This window comes from Monodon monoceros, unplaced genomic scaffold (genome assembly GCF_005190385.1).
Source record: "Monodon monoceros isolate NGI ecotype Baffin Bay Population unplaced genomic scaffold, NGI_Narwhal_1 Super_Scaffold_11, whole genome shotgun sequence".
Taxonomy (NCBI): Eukaryota; Metazoa; Chordata; class Mammalia; order Artiodactyla; family Monodontidae; genus Monodon; species Monodon monoceros.
The window spans coordinates 83,490,538-83,507,340 of record NW_021703767.1 but is presented as its reverse complement, the minus strand read 5'-3'; the positions used below and the strand labels follow the sequence as shown (position 1 = coordinate 83,507,340).

At 44.3% G+C, this 16,803-nt stretch overlaps 1 protein-coding gene across 5 annotated transcripts in view; it reads right to left on the bottom strand.

Moving 5' to 3' along the window:
- KLHL6 (kelch like family member 6) overlaps positions 1-16,803 on the bottom strand; it is a 67,067-nt gene that overhangs the window by 49,794 nt on the left and 470 nt on the right. The window contains exon 1 of one of the 5 annotated variants that reach the window (XM_029214228.1): positions 5,646-6,481. The exons of the other annotated variants lie outside the window; for them this stretch is intronic. The gene's annotated coding sequence lies outside the window, so the exon portion shown is untranslated. Of the gene's footprint in view, positions 1-5,645; positions 6,482-16,803 lie in introns of those variants that run through there. 5 annotated transcript variants of the gene reach the window in all.

Sequence of the window (16,803 nt, the reverse complement as noted above, 5' to 3'; positions counted from 1 at the left end):
CTTTTGATTATTATACCCATTTTATAGGTGATAGACTGAGGTAAAAGTTAAGTGAATTGCCTAGGACCCTACAGGTTGTCGGCAATAGAATGGGGACAAGAACCTAGGACTTTGGGCTCTTAATCTGGAGCTCACCAGTGCACTAAAATCAAGAAAATCAGCAGTAATTCAAAGCCATTTTTAGGGGGTCAAACTAAGTGTCAGCACTGAGTGAACCAGACCACATTTTGCTCCCCAAGAGCACAGCTGGGTTAGTTACTAACCATTTCCCCCTTAGCTTTTACAGGAGGTAAATAAAATTTTTGTGTAATAACAATATTTTCTAGACAGACACTGACCAAGTCTCATGAGATTCTTGTAAAACAGAGGTGGCTATGAAGATCCTCTTTTTACAGTTAGAAATAATCTCAGAGTAGGGAGTCAGTTGCCCAATACTTCAGCAGTGAGTCAGTGCCAATCCCGAAATAGAGCTCATCTCCCACAACAGCCATGAAGACAGCCATGGGCCCAATAGTCTCCTGGAATGAAGTCAGGACATGGCCCCATCACTCTGCCTGGGCTTCGCTCCCCACCAAGCTCTGCCAACCTCACTCCCGACTTCATTCAGGTCTCTACTCAGACGTCCCCTCCTCAGGGTGACCATCCCTGACGCTCAGTCTAAGACAGTCACTCTCTAACATCATCTCTTTTGTTTTTCTTCATAACCCTGTAACAACCTGAAATTATATTACACATCTATTGTTAGCAAGTTTAATAATTGTCTCCCTGCTAGAATGTGAGCTGAGTGAGGGCAGGGGTTGTGCCATGTTCAATGCTATATCCCTGAGGCTAGAATAGTGCCTGGAACCTAGTAGAGACTCAGTAAATATCTGGAGAGAGAATAAATGAATGAATGAGCTTGTGCTTCTAGCCCTCGTATGTTTGCTTTTGACAGGAATCTGCACCTCCAAGAATTATCAAACACTCTCTGAAGGATAAGGCTGAAGAGGCTGCCCATAGAGAACCGAGTCTAGGGCCTGGAGCTTAAAGAGGACACACCCACACGAGAACTTTCCACTCACAAATTCAATGAGTTCTTGATGCTCCAACAGTTCCTAAATGTCGTCCACTCAGGATTTTTCAACAGCCCAGCTTCGCTATGGCCCACCCCCTCCCGAGGCCTCCACACCTGCCACTGAACTTCCTGCTTCCTGAACCTCTAACCCCAATCACAGTCCTATAAACAAATATTCACCTCCACCACCCCCACTCTCTCATTCTTAGACCAGCTCCACCCATGCTGACCCCTGCTCTGTTCATCTTCTAATCCCTTCGCCATCCTGTTCATATCAGGAGCTAACTCTTCTGCATCAGTGAGGTATTCAGGGTTGGAAATAGCTCTAACACTGGTCGCAAACTGAGTTAAATTCTACTTAAGGTTATATGTCTATATGAATACATTGGCTAAAAATATTTTTAAATTAGTAATTATGTGCTGCTTAATGAACATTATACTGTTAAGAAAGGATTATTGGATATAAACCCAACATGGCCAATCAAAGGGGTTTCCACTCCAAAGGAAGCAGGGAGTCAGCAGATGCAAGGGTGACCTAGCAAGGGATGACATCACTATAGTCCCCCAGTACCTCTAAGCTGAAGGCACCAAACCTTCCACCTGCCATTTCCTAAACAAAGGATGCATGTAGGCATTTGGCTCAGCCAAGTTTCTGACCTCAAGCTGTTCCCTAAGCCCTACCATGTAGACCCTGTCCCAGCACATGAGTCCTGCCCACATCCTTGGCGTGCAGACACTCCAGCCTCAAGGACAGTGGGTCTCAAAGTATATTCCATGGGTAGCTTGCATAAGAATTCCTGGGGTGTTTGCTAAGAATGCAGAATTCTGAACCTCACCCACCCTAGACCTACTGAATCAAAATCTCTGGCAGTGGGAATATGAACGTTATCTGGCTCACCCGGCCCCCGCCCATAATTGTTTTGCAAACCAAAGTTTAAGAACCAATGCCCTAGAGGGAGGTCACCTCACTTTCCAACCCAGCTCCCCTTGGCTCACCCTGAGAATGAGGAGATTGGACAAAGGTCCAGGTCGAGGAAACTGGCTGTGGTTCTGGGACAGATAATGTCCTTCAAAGTCTTCCCTCCCTGTAGATGCTCATCTTCTGAGATCCAGCCCTCCTAGAATTCCATGAGGCCTAGGGCTGGCCCCCAAATTGGAAGTGGGGATGGGGGTAGTACTCCTCTTCCCCTTCCCAACCTGGTGGGGTTTTAGATGGAAGCAGGTCTTGTCCTGGCCTCTTAAGTCTTTCTCTAACTTAGCTGTTTATACAGAGCCCCTGCAGCTTATATTCAAGTAACACATTTCATCAGATCTAGTAGTTCTGAAACAGGATGTGGTGGCAAAACCATTAGTCACAAACAGTGCACAATTCCCTGTTCTTAATTTGCTGTGCACATGTAAATCTCACACACCTGGAGGGATGCCTTCAGGGGATTGGGAGGTTCATGGGCATCTCTCTTTCCACTCCAGAGACATGAGTAACAGCACTTTGTTGTCTCTCTCTGGGGCCTGGAGTCAGCTCCCTGAATTCACAGCTGCTGGCTCAGTATTTGTTCCAAGCTGACAGACGAGCTGGAACCCCAGAGCTGCCCCCGCCTGACTCTAAACATCATCAGACCTCAAAAGAACTGCCTCTACTAAGCTCCTTGCCCAAGTTCACCATTCCTCAAGGATGCTGAACATGTACCCCTAGGGAACCAGAACACCAGCCATGTTTCTATAGAATCAGAGTCCCTCTCAGCCCTACTGGACCATTGCTGAGGCCTCTGCATGCCATGGACGGCCTCAGCCCATCCAAATTTGTGACAGAAAGAAGGGCTTCCACTGACCTGCAAGGTCAGACAGGCTCAACATCAGTCACAGCAAATGCTTGTGGCCAGAATTCAGCAATGATTCAGCTACAAAGACATAACGGGAAGTTCTTGCTTTGGCTGCCCAACATCATTCCTAATCACTTTAGGAGGAGGAACCAGATTTTCCTTTGGGGAACGACCCCTCCTGCAATACCAGTCTGGTAGGATGTTTCCCAAGCCACAGTGATTGGGTCACAGATGGGCCCAGGAAGAAGCCAGTCCAATTGAAACCAATTCCAGAACTTTCTCTGGAATTATTGGGAAAGAGAAGCTCTCTTCCCACTGCAGTTGCTGAGTTGAGAGAAATAAAAGTTCAGAGCTGCTGGAGACCTTCTTGCTTCCATGTGTGAAGACCCCCCTGAGAGAGACGGACCAACACAAAGGAGAGACAAGAGACAGACTGTGAAACTGAGCCCTGATGACATTATATGAGCACAATGGTCCAACTAACCCTGAAACCAATACCACTGGACTTTTAAATCATGTGAGCAAATAAATTCTTTTTTTATATGCTTGAACCAATTGGAACTGAATATCTGCCATTTGCAATGCACAGTCCTGACCGACACAACTGGACAAGAGAAATCCTGAATAAAAACTGGGACCAAATGCTAAAGAAGACTAAATAAAAAGTGCCCAGAAAAAGAAACATTAAAGTACTCTCAACATTGCTATACAAGGCTCTTCACAGTCTGATCTGTGCACCCACTTCCCCATCCCATGATGTATCAATAACTAGCAGTTTCCAACATGTGCCTCTGTTTACATCAACACCTTTGGGCTGCAGACAGGACTCTCTATGTACACTCTATAGGGCCTATTTTTAATGTGTCTTTTCCCTCTATTAGATTCATGAGGATCTTAATGGCAAGGGTTGGATTTTATTTCTCTCTCACTTCTTATTTACTGGCCCATAGTAGGCACTCAATATTTGTTGGATGGATGGATGGATGAAAAGGAAGCTACACGTGCAGCTCAGTCCTACACTTGCTCCTGTAGGCCAAGTGGACTCCCCTTGTCTCCAAACCCACATTTCTCCTCTAACTGCCATGAGAATAAATAACAAGGACCTCCAAGACCAAGTGACTGGAGCAAAGTATGTGTGTGAAGAACTATATTTTCCAGTGATTTTCTAAATCAGAACCCCAAGCCCATGGTGTTTATCCTAAGCCTTCCTACCTGAGATTTTACATTACAAAACATGGTGGTTGTTCTTCACTTTAATTTGCTTTTGCACATCTTCCACTTCCTTGCCCAAAGGTGAAACCTGGCTTCTGCTAACGAAACACCGCTTCCCTCACAACCCCCTTCAATGAGGTCTGCTCTGATTCTCACTTCCCTTAGTCTGGGAGTCAACATTTGTGCCTACTATCCACTGTCACATCCTGACTAGGCCGTTGCCCTGGAGGCTCCTTGTCACTCTCTTTTTCCAAACATTTTCCATCTCAACACCCCCCCACCAAGTACCCCACGTTGGTTTCCTTATGGCCTCCATGTCATGATCCAGAAATCAAGGATCAGCCTCTGCTTAGAGATTTTTCTGAGCATTCCCTGGCTCTGACCACTTAAAAACATGCGAACTGGTCCCAATCCTCACTCCAAGTTATTCAAATGTTGAGGCTTCCCCAGTCCTAAAAGTTATCCCTACTGTGACAGGGCAAAGATGGTCATAAATGTGTTCCAGACTTCTCCCACCACCAGCTGCCACAGAGGAATCCGGACTGCCAGGCCTGTTCTTTGGGCTTTTATGATACAGAATCCAGAGGAAAGTGGGAGGGCGAAAGGAGATCTTCTAGCTGGGGATGGAGAGGAGTTTTGAAGCAAGAGGCAAAGGAGGAGTTACCTCAGGCTGGGCTACCCTCAGAGCTGCCCAGACGGGGCCAGAGTTGGGGCTGACATCCAATCTGCACTCACCAAGTCCTGAGCCCTGATGTGGACAGCAACAGTCCCCAGGGAAAGAAGCACATATTTCTAACTGGTCCACCCAGACAGAACTTTTTAAAATTCATACAAAGATATCCTAAAAGCCAGCAGCGATCAGAGATGTGGATAAGAGAGCGGAACAGATTTTAATAGCTGTGGTGTGTTCTCCCTCAAAGTGTTAAAAACACACACACAAAAGTTCAGAGCTTGAGTTACTTTGAAATTACTTGTTCTGGGACTTCCCTGGTGGTCCAGTGGTAAAGAATCTGCCTTATAATGCAGGGGACGTGGGTTTGATCCCTGGTTGGGGAACTAAGGTCCCACATGCCTCGGGGCAACTAAGCCTGTGTGCCACAACTGCTGAGCCCATGCTCCTCAACTAGAGAGCCCACGTGCTCTGGAGCCCACGCCACAACTAGAGAGAGAAGAAACCCGCATGCCACAACTAGAGAGAAGCCCGCACACCACAACTACTGAACTCACGTGCCTCAACTAGAGCCCAAGTGCCGCAAACTACAGAGCCCACATGCTCTGGAGCCCGCGCACCACAACTAGAGAGAGAAAACCCGCACACTGCAACTAGAGAGAAGCCCATGCACCACAACAAAGAGCCCATGCGCCGCAACGAAAGATCAGCATGCCTCAACGAAGATCCCGCGTGCCGCAACTAAGACCCGCTGCAGCCAAAAAAATAAAGCAAATAAATAATAAACAAATCTTTAAAAAAGAAAGAAAGAAATTACTTGTTCTGTTTCCGGGTTTGGCTCTACAGTGGGGTGGCACGGGTGGGTGGAGGACTGATAAAATTACACTACCTTCTCTCTCTCTTTCCAGTCTTGAAGCTCAGAGAAGTATGGTTTGTCTTCCAGTTTAGTTTGTCTTCCAGTCCCCCAGCCCTGCTTTCTTCCTCCCCTTCTCACCAGCCAGTGCTGCCCCCCTCTTTTCTGTCCGGCTCTCTGTTGTCTGGCTGCCTTGAGGGCCCTTAGAGAGGACTCAGAATGTCACTTGAGACTGTCTCCCCATCCCCACTGCCTCAGCCTTAATTCTGACCTCATTTCCTCTACCTGTAATTTCTGCAACCACCTGAGGGTCTCCCTAGATTATCAGGGCCTCCACATCACCGCCCAAAGGGTTAACAGAGAGGTTGGATCACTCTCCTCATTAAAAACTCTTCCCCGTCTTCCCACTTCCTATAAGGTACATTTCACACTCTCCATCCTAATCCAACAAATTTTTCATGCTATCCTACCCTGCCCATCTCTCTTGGCCTTCTTGGTCCACACATATTCTTTACTCCAACTTTAATCTTCTACCTGTGGTCCCTGTCCTTACGCTGCATGATACTTTCCCAGATGTGGCTTTTTTTGGTCTGGAACACTGCTCCCTTTCTCCCCTTTTCTTGGTCCCCTTGGCCCAATGCCTACTCATCATTTAAAACTCTGCTCAGATATCACCTCCTCCAGGAAGCCTTCACTGGCTGCTTTTTCTCCAGTCTGACTTTGTCACTGGCAAAGCCCACTGGGGTCCCCAGGGAAAAATAAGATGGAATCTAGCTGATAAGATAAGGTCTAACGTCTTCTTTTGTGCTTAGTTTGCCTGTAGGGGGTCGTGTGCAGAGGCCTTGCACCTAACTCGTCGAATTAGAGTTCCCTGGGCAGAAGCACCGGGCTGGACACCTCAGCTCCCAGACTGTGAGCAGAAGCGCTGCGCTCAACACCGCAATTCAAGAGGGTGGTGGGCCGTGTGCAGAGATGCTGTGCCCTGCACTGCAGTTCGGAGTGTGGGCAGCGCACCTGCGCCAGCCCAGTGAGAACTCGGTACCCTCCCCTCCGAGGAGAGCCTTATAAAAGCAGCCCCACCCACGGCCTCTCGGGAGAGTGTGTGCTCTAGAGTGACAGCTGGCACTTCTCCATTCTCTGATCAAAGAATAAACCTTTCCTTTGCTTCAGAACCAAACTCGGTCTCGTTCTATGGGCACGAGCGACACCAGGCAGGAGGACCCTTGTTGGGGCATGACTCTAAAGGGTCGGTAACAATTTCATGCCCCTTCCATAAGCAGAGCTCTATCATATCCCTTATTACCCAGTACTGAAACACTGATTTACCTGTCTCTCTCTTCCAACTTATTGTGATTTCGAAGTCAAACAAGAACCATAACTCATTCATCTTTGTACACTCAGTGCCTGGCCTTGATAAATTTGTGCCAGTTGAATGAATACATGAATGGGTAAGTGGGTGGAATTTCACTAAACCCACTCAACACCATAGTACTGAAAGCTTAATATTTTGTGCCCCCAACCCCCAGATATTTGCACCTTAAGAGAGGTTATATGATCCGGTGTTCCTCAATTAAAGGCCTACAGATCACTAGTGGTACACGAAGAAGTGTGGGAGGAGTGCAGCTTTTCACAGCAATTACTAAGAATTCTCCCCCGCTCCTTCTTCGGGGTCATCTGTAAAATAGACATCGTCTGCCAAGCCAACCTGCCATCCTGAGCTTTAAGGATACTGCCAGTCATTTGAGAACTTTCCTTAATTTCCTGATCTCCATTCTCTTTGTCCTGTTTCTTTTGTGTGCTGTGTCCACCAACCTCACCTTCCTGGAATTATTCACCAGGCATCTGCTCCTCCCCTAATTCCCCCAACACCAGCCCCCTGCAAGCCTGAGCTCGCTCTTCATGATGTGATCTCTTGAATGCCAGTCAGCTCTTACTTGACCCAAGACCTGGGTCATTATATGCAAAGCTGCTGATCATTAATTTTTATAGATCCCTGAGTGTCTCCTCAGAAAAAGCTATGATGCAACTTTTGGTTTGATTGTGTGGTTTTTGTTGGTTTTTGTTTTTTTTTTGGCCGCATGGCATGCGGGATCTTAGCTCCCCAACAAGGATGGAACCCGTACCCCTGCAGTGGAAGCAAGGCGTCTTAACCACTGGACCGCCAGGGAAGTCCCTGACTGTGTTTTAAAGTCATTAACAGTGTCAGCGCTCCTGCAATTACTGTGGCCTTGAAGCTTTCCATAAAAGTTACATGTACTAAAAGAATAAAAGAATCCTTACAGCTGGCAGAGGACATACAGGTTGGCTAAATGATATTCTTTCATAGCAATGGGGATTTATCTTTATACAGAAATGGCTTCTCCAAAAGAACTTGAGACGGCTTATACTAAAGCAGCAGAGGTATTATAAAATAAAACAGTAACAACAGAAAGAAGATAAGAGCTAAGGAAGTAAAGTAGGAGGAGAATATATCACGGAAACCTAGGCTAAGGAAAGCTGATGCACTGAGCTTCCTGACAGCCAAAGCAAATACAGAAGTATAACAAGTTGGCTAATTAAAAAGTAAGCCAGGATCTGTTATCTGTCTTTAATGGAAATTTATTTTTCCTTTTGTCCAGTACCCCTCCTCCTCTTTCTGGAAAATGCTCTTCTCCCCACCCAGGTCCCACTCAAACTATGTGGTTCAAGTAGGAGCTCTCACCTTTTTATAGACATCTCTCTTTCTCTCTGTGTCTCACACACACACACACACACACACACACACACACACACACTCTCACCTCTTCGTCCAACAGTAGACTCCTGAGCTAAGTTGGGCTGGCCATTGTGCCCCATGTTCCTGACAGTGATTGGTCTAGGACTGGGTAATTGAATGGAGCTGAGCCAATCAGTCTTTCCTGGGGACTTTCAAACTGAAGCTAGCCTCTCAGTTTATCCCTAGAACAAAAGCTGGGAGAATTGAGTCTCAGAGCTGCCAACAGGCAGATTCCCCATCATGAGGCAGAAGTGCACCTGAGTAATCCTACCTGAGAGAGAAGCCAAATGGATGGGAAGAAATCTCCCTGACTGCATTCAAGGACTTTGTTCCTCTTCCTCCTGGGCTCTGCTACATTCCGGCCCTTCCTATGCTTTGGTTATGTGGCCAAATACCTTCCTCTTCTGCCTAAGCTGGTTTGACTCTGAGTTCCTATCCCTTGCAACCAAGAGAATGCTGACTAATACAGGAACATTGAGCAATGAGATGGATGGTGAGGTCCAAGGAAGTTTTACCAAAAACACAGATGTTCTGCATCTGGCCATCTCTTCTCAGGGACTGTTTGGCATTTACTATAATAGAATTTAGTTCTGTAAAGGCATTTTCATAAAGAGACTGTTACATATCCATGTACTTGATGCAGGGATAAAGCTCAGAACTTAAGATGTAAATGATGAAAGTATTTCTCTGTTGTGTTTTAGTTGAATGCTACACGGAACATTATTCAAAACTGGAGAAGAGAGATATGGGAACATATGTATATGTATAACTGATTCACTTTGTTATAAAGCAGAAACTAACACACCATTGTAAAGCAATTATACTCCAATAAAGATGTAAAAAAAAAAACTGGAGAAGAATATTTTTTTCTGTTCTTGATTGAAAGAAGATCCATATGCTCTAGACACCAGGGTGGAGATGACAGAGCTTACATTTTATTGAAAATTCAAAGGACCTGATTGCACTTCTGCCCTAAGGCAGCAACCTCTGCCCAGCATCTTCCAATCCTAAGAAATGTCTGCAGGAGTCACTTTGTAGGCATAGCACATCTGTGTCCAGATGGTCACATGAGTGACCTATTGAATCTACAACATTCTGAAGCATTTGGATGTTCTCATTGCTCCTTCTAATTTTTCCTATGGTGACCACACTTTATCATCCTTCCCTTTTCGAAAGTTGTGCAATGGCCTCCCAACTCTTTGAGGACTTCCTGCTCTGACCAGGATGCCACTTAGTGACAGAACCTGCAGGAGGAAGATCAAGTTTTTATTCATGTCAAACATTTACAGGGTGTGCTGACTGCCAGCTACTGCAGTGGTAGCTCACACTTTCAGCCTGATTCTAGTCCATATATGATGGATGATGCCATATACTCTCACAGGTATGCCCGGGGCTACCCACAATTTGGAGGGAGAGGAGGAAGGAAAGTGCAAGTAATTGTCCTCTTGTCTTCTAGGATCTCAGAATCCTTATCTCTGATGCATACGTGACAAGAGCAGTGGAATTCCCTAATACTTGTTTATCTCATATTACTTTAAGCCCTATTCTGCCTCTGATGCAGGCCTGTCACATAGTCGCTGCATATAATGGACCCTTGGCAATTTTTGGTTGCCCAGCATCTGAAACCCTCCTGAGGTGTGGCAAATCTCCCTCCGAATGAGATGTAGTTTGTGGCAGAAGCCACTTCCCTATCTAGAAGCTGCAAAGTCCGATGCTCACTTTCCAGCTTGTCACAGTTAATACCCTAACATGTGTAACTCAGACTTGATCAATCAGCTAAACCAACACCAGGCTATGAACTGGGAGCTGGTGGTGCAGAGGCAGGAACAGAGGAAAACCTGTTCTGGTAGAGGCAGCAGAAGCAGCCTCCAGTTTCCCAAGACTGCCGTGGCAGCAGTGCCAGGGGCCACAGCCGTGCCAGCATTGGCCTCCAAGGTCCTGCCTGGCCTCCCTTGCTCCTGTATGTTTTCTGAGTTTGGTACTCCAGGCTTCTGGAGGATTCTGTGAGTTACCTACCTACATCCCCTTCTCAAAAGAGCCAATTGATTTCCATTCCTTGGAACTAAGAAATATGACTTATTATCATGCATAAAATGTTTAGGCAAATAAATTTATGAGTGAATCTGTTTTATTATGTGTATTTCACAATAACTCACCAGAAGGTAGACACAAATCATTAGCCTCACTGTATTGTTTTTTTGTTTGTTTGGTTTGGTTTTCTAAAATAAATTTATTTATTTACTTATTTTTGCCTCTGTTGGGTCTTCGTTGCTGCGCGCCGGGCTCTCTCTAGTTGCGGTAAGTGGGGGCTACTCTTTGTGGCGGTTGTTACGGAGCTCGGGTTCTAGGTGTGCGGGCTCAGTAGTTGTGGCGCATGGGCTTAGCTGCAATGCAGCATGTGGGATCCCGGACCAGGGCTTGAACCCGTGTCCCCTGCCTTGGCAGGTGGATTCTTAACCACTGCGCCAACAAGGAAGCCCAGCCTCACTGTATTGTTGATAATGATGCTGAGCCTCAGAGGAGCCAAACGATTCCTCCAACATTTGCGCAGCCAAGAAGGGGCAGGGTCTGGACTCAAATTCCAGTGACAGAACTTTAAGATAGTGTTCTTTTCACTATATCAACAGTTATTGGTTCCAGCCCCAATGATGTCCCATAGGTTCTTGAGGTCCTATACTTTGAAAGCATACTGTCTCTTCACCTCACACCCTGACCTGTCTCCTGATTTCTCACTTAGCCCTTTGACCCAGGCCAGTACCTTAAGGCATGCTGGGTTTTTGCTACCAGCATCTGTCAGCTCAGCCCCCAGACACAAACTGGGTGAGTGTTCCTATTATATCCTGCCTGTGCATGTGTGTGCAAGCACACAGAGGCAATAATTTTTACATCTTCTCATTTTCAGCTTATGTAGACCACACTAGTGCATGGCAGGGAAGGGGAGCTAATGGTCTTGCACAGGAAATGTCCTAACAGCCATATTTCTGTCCAGTGGAGAGGTCTGTTTTCAGTTTGGATCCCAGTAGAGAAACCGTTCTTCCTAGCAAAGTGAATTCTCTGGAGGGTGAAATGGAGACAATGCTATCTACTTGTCGTTATTTAATTGCCAACATTGTAAAGATTAAATGAAATGAAAAAGAATCCAACAAAGTTCCTGGCATGCAATGAATGCTAAAAAAAATGTTAGCCTTTCCACTTTCCAAGCTGTGAAAAGTACTTAATACAAGGTGTTTAGTACTACATACTTTATAAAAACAAAATTTTGGAAGCAACCTATATTCATGACGAATGATTTTCATATTATGCTTCTGTTAAAAATGGTAGCTATATAAACAAATAAATAGTAGTTATGAAAACTATGGAGCACTATGGGGGAAAGGTTATTAGAAAAAAGGGTGCAAAGCAAAGCAAATTATACATAAACTATGTTTATAAGTATATTAAAATATGCAGATGAAAAAAGGTAGAGGAACAACACCAAAATGAAAATTAACTTTATCAGAAAGTTCCATAATCCCTTACCCTAAAATCTTGCAGCTGGATGTGCTCTGGCATTCAGAATTGTTTGGCTATTACCATATCATGAATACTACATAGTACCTCCAGCACTCCTTAATCGAACACATTAGCACCTCAGCAGTGAATATATGAATAGTTGTCCTAAGTGAAATAATAAAGACTCTAAGTAGCCTCCTCTCGGTTCAGAAGAGGAGATGAGTGGGGTTCCAGTTGGATTTGGCCATCTAATAAATTATGAAAAACTTTTCCATTTTCAGCACTTTGGGGATTTTGAAACTGCAGATAAGAGATTATAGACCTATATATAGTACTTAAATATTAACCACCATATTGGTTCTGCCAAAAGGACAATATTGAAGTGTAAAATACAGAACCCAGTGCCAATCAATGCCAAGTACGATCATCAGTCCATTTGAGTTCATCAGCAGTACCCACTGTGGCAGTAGCAATCCTCAATGTTTTTGCCATTAGCCAGATTTTCAGTCCAGACCCAGATGGCTGTAACTCATCCTTGTTTATTCTATCACCTGCACTTACTGGCTCCTTTCTAGATATCTTACGTCATTATGGAGAAAATGCAAAGGATTACATATAAACAGAAATTATGAGTAGCCTCTTGCCCCCCTTTCTGTCATCCAGTAATTGGTTAATATAGAATAATTATTCATAGGTTGTGCCCACAATACCCTTCCCATTCCTGGCCTTGTGCTTGATTTTTGTAGCTAGTGGTTAAAGTCCCTTTATCATAGCATCAGGGAACCAGACCCAGAGACTGAGGTACTGAGGTGCAAGGCAGGGGCCAAGAAGCAGCAACAAAGGAGCTTGCTGTTGACAGCCTCAGCCTGGAAGCTTATATATTCATGGAGGAAGAGCCAGTCATCACGTAGGGCCGAGTAGCCTGGTGACCCCTCTCCTACATCAGCACTACCCCCCTCCCTCTGCCAACCCTGGGAATCACAGCATGGTTGCCCTCATGGGTCAACATCAGAATTTGCCATATTCTGCAGTGAGTTGCTCCCCTGCAAATGGACAGAACCACTGGCTTAAATGGAGATCATTTGGGAAGTGGGGCCCTGTATGCAGGATGCACAAGCCCTTCTAATGACTTTGATCTGGGGACCTGTCCAGAGACAAAACACAAATGGCAGCTTCGGAGCAATCTTATAAAAGACACTAGTAATCTTATACACTTAAAAAAATATTATTATAAGTGTTAAATCTGTGCTTCCCTCGATTTTTCTAAGCTTTATTCCCCCTCACCCTTTTCTCAGCCTCAACTCTACGTGTTTTCCCAGATTCCTCATTTCATTGCAGGCTTTTAAATAGTCCCCCAAAGGGAACTACATTGTCTGAGTTACTAATATAGTTCCTATTTACAGCCACCGTGGTTACATATGCAGCTAGACAACAGCTGGGCAGCAGGTTCAGAGAAGCTGTATAGGGTAATGGAAGTGATAAGATAAAGAAGTGGTAGATCCTCTGATGCATTTGGACTACATGAAAGATCACTGTGGAGAGGCTGTGAGCAAAAGATACCCCGAAAACTAAGCAAATGGAAAAAAGAGTGAGTTACTAACTTCAGGAAAGACAAGGTTTACAAGAAAGAAAATGTAATCATAAAACACAGTTTGGCTCAACAGGAAACAATGTTTTCATAGATATAATGTAAACTCTTAATCCAAATGTATGAAAAATGTGATAACATTATATTGAGAGAGGATAGGGAAGGGAAGGGAGCTAGGTATAAGTGCTAAATCCTTATCAGACCTACTAGAAAATTAATAAATGATTTCTAACCCTGAGAAATGAAGAAAGAGCAGTATAAGAGTATTTTGTAGAAATATAAATATAATACCAGAAGAAACAGAAACAGCTAAATTTTGAAAATGGTGGGCTCTAGTGACCAAGACTGAAGGGTAGAGGAAGTGAAGAGGAATTTTTGGTTTTCATTATAAGCCTTTAAATACTATTTGACTCTTTGTTAACTACTTGTACATAGTACTTTGATAAAAATTAATTTTGATTGAAAAAGATATAAATGAGGGGGCTTCCCTGGTGGCGCAGTGGTTGAGAGTCCGCCTGCCGATGCAGGGGACACGGGTTCGTGCCCCGGTCCGGGAAGATCCCACGTGCCGCAGAGCAGCTGGGCCCGTGAGCCATGGCTGCTGAGCCTGCGCGTCCGGAGCCTGTGCTCCGCAACGGGAGAGGCCACAACAGTGAGAGGCCCGCGTACCGCAAAAAAAAAAGATATAAATAAAAGTTTGAAAGGCTATGAAATGAGAGTTCATAGAAATAGAACTGCAGATGACCCTTAAACGTATGAAAAGATGTTTGACCTTATAAAAAATAAGACAAATACAAATTAAAACTAACCTGAGATACTGTTTCTCATCTATCAGATTGGGAAAATCCCCAAAATTAGATGCCATCCTCTTTTGGCAAGGCCATGGGGATTGCAAAATTATTTAACCCCTATTAAGAAGAATCTGGCAATATCCATTAAAACAGCAGATACATTTCTCTTCGACGCAGCAAATCCTCTTCTAGAAATGCACACCCAGACACTCCTGAATGCATATGAAATGACGTATAAGATTATTTATTATAACATTGTTTATAATAGCAAAAAATTCGAAACAATCCAAATGTCTATCAATAGAGGATTGGTTAAATAAACTATGGTTCACTTAGTGGAAAATATTTATGTTCTCAATGAATAAAGAAAAAAAACCCTACATAATTTTACAACCAGCTTCAGGCCCTCCAGAGCACAGAGGGCTATGTCAGAAGCTTCTCAGACAGAGCAGACTCTCTGCCCTTTCAAAGTCTGAGCATAAGAGGAACTTGGCTACCAACCCTTTTCAAAATCTTAGAAACAAAGCAAGACAGGCGGTGAGGCAATGTCAGACTTAATGTCAGTCCTAGGTCCAAATCCCACTTGGGCACTGCGTTAACTGAGACACTCCAAGTTTGGGTTCCTCATCTGGAAATGGGGAGACAACTCCCCACCTCAGGGGGGTTGTCATGAGGATTAAGTGGGACAGTGGATGTGACACAGGCGGCACAGGGACTGGCCCACAATAAGTGTTCAACAACAGAAGTTATTTTTAATAGTAGTACTGGAAAAATGAATCCTGTCTCCAGGACTGTGGTCATTATAGGAGGACAGTCACCTTGGAAATACCAAAATAAGAATCAAAAGAGAATGGAAGGAATTTCCCTTCATAACCACGCAATTTGGGAAGAGACTCTTCATCCACAGGCAGACACGTGCACTGCATGGCCGCCTCCAACTTCTCGTTGCCCGTTGCTGCCTCTGGGGCTGGCACACACTTTCCCTAAGCACCCTACATCAGCAGGGTTGGAAGGACCTGGGCCCAAACACCTTCTATTTAGACTGAGAAACCCCAGGACTGGAGAAAGCATTGATGTACTCAAGAGCACACAGCCAGCGGTCCTGTTTCATAGCCAGGTCAAGCAGCTAATGAAATCGCTAATCGGGTATATATTTTATAATAGCAGTTTTCTAGTGACCCAAAACAAAAAGATTAAACCTGAAAGTGAGTGCTCAACACATCAGCTAAGTTGACTCTCATTCATTTCTGAAAGGGGTTGTGATCAATGTGAAATCATATGATCAATATTGGTAGAGTGAATAATGTGTTTATCTATGTGAACCCAGTGTGACGGCCGTGCCTACACTTTACCTTTTATATACTTCTTGTGGAATAAAGCCTCCAATCTAGGGGCAGTTTGTATTGCAATAAAAACAAAAATTTCTAGAATGTGCCCAATCCTTGCTCCAGCAATGACTAGATATGTAATGTTGGGTTTACATTTCCTCATCTGTAAAAGGGCATATCAGCCACCTTCATCACGCTGTTGCAAAAACAAAATCAGATAACTGTCTGTCTGGCATATAGCAGGCCCTGCTTCCTACAAACCCATATATCCTCTTGCCTCGTATGCATACGGTACCTAATCAGCCCCACAACAATCTGTCAGCCTTGCTTTTTGAATTCCAAAGATTTTCCCCTAAGCATATCAAAAAATGAAAAAATAAAATACCTTCCATGATATTTACATAGGTAAATAGTTTTTAATTTCCTCAGCCAGAACAAAGAGTTAAGAAGAATCTTATTAAGAAGAATTACAAGAGTATTTCTTTTTCAAGTTCTCCAAGTACCCTTTTGCTTCCACATTTCCCTTGGGGACTGGTTCCCACCATGTCTACATCGATCTGGAGAACTCTGGATCCAGCGGAATTCACTGGGTTCCTGATTCTCCCACATTCCTACCCCCAAGCTTTTGCCCAATACACAGCTCTTAGCTGAACTAAGCAGAATGAGGCGAAGAATTTCAACAGAGATATACTGAGCATCTACGAGATGCTAGGCACTATGTGAGACTCTTTTCCCTCTCATATTTAATTATCACAATAATCCTAAGAGGTAAGCATTATTGTCCCCATCTTACTGATGACAAAACAGAAACTCAGAGCATTAAGTGATTTGCCTCAAGTCACAGGCTCAGGAAGGGGCAGAGTGGGATGGAACCCAGATCCCTTGAATTTGTTGTAACTAGTGGCCTCTCACTTCTAAAGCACCTTTGTAACTGCTTTCCCTTCCTACCCATTCACTGCACTTAAACAGAAGCCCCTAATTTTCAGCAGATCATTGGATAACTTTGAGTGGCCACGTTGTTTTCTCTACATCTATTGGTGAACAAAGACAGCATTATGTTTCCAACACACTAGTCAGGTGGTGGGGGGAAAATCCCCATAACTTTGGTAATTTTCCACCCTCTGAAACAAAGACATATACACATTAAGGTGCACCATAATGTATAAACATTACCCTTAAATGATGCAAGCTCTCTTAATATGACTTAAATTCTAAACTTTAAAGTTTAATAGCTTCCTTT